Below are 5,547 nucleotides of genomic sequence, written 5' to 3' on the forward strand. Positions count from 1 at the left end.
AGAGAGAGAGAGAGAGAGAGAGAGGATTAGCCGTCACAACCAGCTAGAATGCCAGCATGTGTGCCTGCCATGGTCCCTTTACCCTTCACCTTCTGACCACTTTTTCTTCATCAGCCGCATAGGGATAATGGCAGTTCCTCCCTCCAGGAATTATTGCCAGAGTCAAATAAGAAAATGTCCCCCCAGTATTAACCAAGCAACTGGCTTGTAGTCACGTGTTCAGTAGATGGAGAGTGACTGGCTTGTTTTCATCACCTCCTTGTCCATCATCACCGCATTTGACTCCTCCCAGCATGCCTCCTGAGCTACTGTCTGCACCCTGCTTGAAAAAGAGCACCCAGGGGGCTGGAGAGATGGTTCAGTGGTTAAGAGCATTGCCTGCTCTTCCAAAGGTCCTGAGTTCAATTCCCAGCAACCACATGGTGGCTCACAACCATCTGTAATGAGGTCTGGCGCCCTCTTCTGGCCTGCAGGCATACAGACAGAACATTGTTTAAATTAATTAATTAATTTAAAAAAAAAAAAGAAAGAAAAGAGCACTCAGGGCTGACCTTCACTTGCCTTCCACAAGTCAATGCCCTGCTCCAGATATTGTAATTCCACCAACACAAACCTTAAGTGTTCACTTCACTACTGGTTCTTGAGAACTCAAACTTGGCCTGAAACCATCCTGTCTTTTTCTATATAAACACCTGCAGCGTTCCTTGTCCCCAGCCCCATGTAGCATGGGAGTTCTTAGCAAATCAAGCTCAGAATGGTCCATGCATCCAGGTGTTATTCCCAGCCCTCTGAGTATGTCCTGGGATTGTGAGGCCCCAATTCTTGCTGACGGACATGGGAACTCGGGTTTCAGAAAGGGGTGGGAAGAGTGTCTCCACAGGGGCTGGGTCATCAGAGTTTCAATATCCCCGTCCCTTGGCTTAGCGCATCCTGAAGCTTCATTCTGTGCTGGAGATGGGCAGAAAAGTGCCCTGGTCACTGTGGCATCTTCTCAGTCTCTTGTCTTGCTCTTTGGGTAGACACTTCTCTGGGCCCCATTCCTCCAGGATGGACACTGCTGGCAGAGCTGTCCCTGTAGAGGACCTGAGAGGTGAGGGGGTCAAGGGCATTGCTCTTGTGCCAGACACCCCTTGTTCTTATAATGATTGGCTTTGAACAGTGACCCTCCCACTGAACCTGTGTCTTCTTCAGCTCTGCCCATTAGCAGGGGGCTGTGACCCCTTGGGGGCTGGGGGAAGATTCTTCCTGTTGCTTCCACACACCTGCTGTCCTTCAGCCTGTTCCAGCTTCCCTCCTGGTAGGAGAGTCCCAGAAAGAGTGTGGCAGGGAGAGTTGAGTCCTGTTCCCTAGGACACAACCTTAGGAGTGCTCTAACGCCCTGGGGGAAGGAGGCTCTAACGCCCTGGGGGAAGGAGGCTCTAACGCCCTGGGGGAAGGAGGCTCTAACGCCCTGGGGGAAGGAATGTGAGCACGCAGTGGCTGGTCTGCTCTGGACTGAGTACCAGACTGGGGCAGCCCAGCAGTGCAAGGAGCAGCTGGGGCTCAGCCTGAAGAATGGGGGTGGGGAAGAGGTACCAGGTGTTCCTGGAGACTCCTTGTCTCCCTTTTCCTAGGAACACATCAACAGATTGATCCTTGGGGGGTGAGGCCCAGTGTACACAGGTACAGTGACCTTGATTTCCTAAGTAAACATTGGACGGCCAGGACAAGAAATCTGGATTGTGCGAGGTGAGCCCTAACAAAGCCTCAGACTCCCCAAAAGCTTTTGTCTAGGTGGAGAGGGAAGCTTTAAAGGGACAGGATTATGGGAGATGTGCTCATGTCGCTGATAGCTGTGCGACCTCAGGCATATCCTTCAACTACTCTGAATCTGTTCCTTCAACTATCATGGGGAATGAATGGTGCCTAGAAAGTCGCTATGAGTAAAATAAAAATGCTGACTGTATGAACGGAAGCTGCAAATCTAGCAACTGCATAAATAGCCAAGTGTAGCAGAACCAGGGAGGCAGAGACAGGAGGATCCTGGGAGTTCGCTGGCCAGTCATTTTAGCTGCATCAGTGAGAGAGATCCTGTCTCAGAAATTAATATGGACAAAAAAATTAAGGAAGACACCAGACATCCACCAGTGGAGGCAACACACACACACATACAGACACAGGCACTTAAAATCCTCAGTAGTTACCTGGCACACAGCATGAGCTTAGTTTTGTTGTGGTTTTCATAGCAACAGCCAGCTGATATGGGAACGTTTCTGAAGGAGGTGGGCCCTGATCTTGTAGATTTGGAGAAGGAGAGGAGGGTGTGGGCCTAGCAATTAGCCCGCTGAGAGGGGAAAGCCTGGACTATAGAGCAAAGAAGTAGGTGGGGAGGGGCTGAGAATAGCTTGGGGTAGGCAGGGAAAGTGGAGGTGACTTCCCTCTGTAGTCTATGGAGTATGGATCTGTGTACCTATGAATGGCCTTTGGGGGCCAGGCTGTGGGTGGTCAGGAGGCTTGGGATTCAGTACAATGCAAGTGCCCATCCATCAATCAATCCAACAAAGTATTTACTGAGCATCTACCTGCTAGGGTAGGAGACACTGTGCTAGAGACCTAGCCGTACGTGCAGGACCAATGAAACCTCGCTCTCCCAGTGCTGCATTCCATGATCAAGGATGGCCTCTGGGAGGTTAGATTGGAGCCAAGACAAAGACTGAGGCTCTGCTGAGGGAGGAAATTCCAAGCAGAGGGAGTTGCAGGTACACAGGCCATGGGATAGGAGTGGGACAAACAGACTTGAGTTCATGGAAGAAGGCTCAGAGAGACCGGGGAAGCTCGTGCAGGGAGAGGAAGGCACAGGCTGGGGTTACAGAAGCAGGACACACGGGCTGGGAAAGGTGGACTTTACCCAAGAGCAATCGGACGCTTGTGGAGGGGGTCCCGCGCGGACGCCATGTTGTGTAGGATGTAATGGAGTGGATCTTGCTGTTGGGTGGATGCCAGGGCTGAGGAGGGTGTGGGAAGGAGGGAGAAGTTGCGAGTTGTTATGAACTAAATGTTTGCGCTCCCCGTTCCTTGTTGACACCCTACCCCCCACTGAGATGGCCAACCTGATGGGACTTGGGTCAATGATGCCCAGCCACTGCTATGGGGAAGAGGACGTGAGAGGAGGGGAGGAGAAATTGGGGAGAGCTCTGAGGCCTGGGACAGGAAGGAGGGTCCACTTCCTGAAGTGAGGAAGGAATATGGGGAGGAGGGGCAGATCCTAGCAAGAGACCCAGAGGACAAAACCTTGACAGTTGTGTCCCATCCCCGGAGCCAGAGACTGTAGAGTGTCTCCTCTGCCATATCCTCTCTGTCCCCGAGGCCAGACTTTGTGTGGCCCACATCAACCGCCTGGATGGCAAGCCCCGGTACACCTTAGACTTTAGACACTGGGGTAGCAATCTGTCTATAGCTGAGACCACAGTAATGTTTACAGCAGGCCTGAGGGACACCAGCAGAGAAGAGCCTGAGAGATCCTCCTAGGCCATCAGGATCACGCTTCAGCTACTCTAGAAAGGGTGTGTGTGCGGGGGTGGGGGTGGTCTCTGCACTCTGAACACTTCTGAAAGTGGGTCCCCTCAGAATCTGCACAAGGGGAGCTTCTGACAGAACATCTTCGGGGTCACCTGAGGCCTCTGGACCCATCCTTTTGGCAGTCTCCATGTAACACATAAAGACCCTCTGAGACCACGAGTCTCTTACCTGCTCCAGGCCTCAGTTTCCCAATCTGTACAGTTAAAACCTCCATATCTGAGTTGTATGTCTTCCCATTCTTGTCAAGAGTTTCTATCAGGAAGTACCCCATCCAAGCTCTCTGTTCTCCTCAGACACATCCTTGGCCCCATCACATCCCAGGAAGTCACCACAAGCATCCCTGAGCTCAGACACCTAACCTGCACACCCATACAGACCCAAGCAAGCCTGGCAGGACCACCCAGCTGAGGCTCCACTGGGGGAGGGGTGGCAAGGCAGAGACTGAGCCAGATCGTCCAAAGCTCATTATCAGTGTTTAGCTTGGGACTTTTGGGTCCGGTCCGGATCCTGCTCCTTATCCAGGCCCATGATTAGATTCTTTGGACTTTATGTATCCGAACTTGAGACAGGACTCTCACTTCCCTGGCACCCAGTCTCCAAACTCACTGCCTCCACCTAAGGACACCTAGGCTAACCACGGCCTGCTGAATCCCCACAACCCTCCCCATAGAGGGACATTCCCCTCTGCCTCCTGCTGCTACCACCACGCCTTCCAGGGCCTCCTGGGGAACACAAAGCACAGGGGTTTGGGTCCATCCATGCAAATCTAGGTCCTTGAGACAGGGGCAGGGCAAGACCAGAAGGGAGGGAATCTCTGGTTGCTCACTGGGTCCTGCCCTCTGATGAGAAAAGGATAAAGGCCATGGAGACTCACTAGTGGGACCAGGATGGACCAGCCATCTTGTGCTACCGTGGGCCCAATTGCACTCATTTCTGCTCTGGTCACCATATAACCACTCTCCCTGATCTCTGCTCAGCTGTGGTGGTGCAAGAGGCACTGGGCTGTCACTCAGTAGGGTCTAAAAGGAGCAGAGCCTGCAGAAGACTTAGCAAGCCTACTTGTCCTCTCCAGTGGGGACAAAGAAGAGGGAGAGGACCATAGGTAGGACTTTGCCCTGCCTCCTGCTCCCAAGAAGGTGGGCTGTGCCATGGAGACATGCAGAGATCCATTGCCTGCCCCTGGCCTGCCCCACCCAGCGCAAGTATATGTGCACCCAGACTAGTGCCCCAGTGAAGATGTCCTCATGGAACACAAGCAGTGGGGCCATCTTGGACAGAAAGACAAAGACAGGGCTGTTGCAGAGGAAGCCCTTGAGGAAGACAGGTACAGGAATGAGACAGATGTACAGCCTACATCTGCATGGCTAAATGTGAGTTTGCATCTATGCATGCTGATGCTTCTGTGTGCAGGCTTGTGCAGGCACACAAGTGTGCTCAGGCATGTCTCTGAATTGGTTCATGCCATCATAGGACGTATCTGAGCTACCATCTGATCCATTCTTTCTAGTCCATTGCATCTAGCTCAGAGACCATTTGGGCTAAAGTGTTGGCTCAGTGGTTAAATGCTTGTAGTGATGGATCTTACAGAGGACAGGGCAGCTCACAACCACCTAAATGTAGGGATAAGTCCCGCCCCTTAGGGGGTGTGTTCGCCTCAGGCTAATGTTTGCCTATAAATTTGGAGAGTATTCCCAGACACTGCTTTTGCTTTCCTGGTCTCTGTGGGAACGGTGGTTCTGTAAGTCTATTTTTCCATTAAAGCTGTATATATTTTTACAATCTGTCTGCATTCGTTTATGCCGTTACACCTAAACTCTAGTTCCGGGGACTCTGACACCTTTTATTTTGCCTCTGCAGGCACCTACATTCACATACATAAATAAATCTTTAAAAGTACGTTTTTAACCTAAATAAAGAGAAACAAAGACAGAGAGAGAAAGAGAGAGAAAGCTGGGCATGGTGGTGCACATCCTTAATCCCAATACTTAG

Source organism: Alexandromys fortis, unplaced genomic scaffold (assembly GCF_014885135.2).
Source record: "Alexandromys fortis isolate MF-2015 unplaced genomic scaffold, M_Fortis_MF-2015_v1.1 scaffold_212, whole genome shotgun sequence".
In the NCBI taxonomy this organism is placed as follows: Eukaryota; Metazoa; Chordata; class Mammalia; order Rodentia; family Cricetidae; genus Alexandromys; species Alexandromys fortis.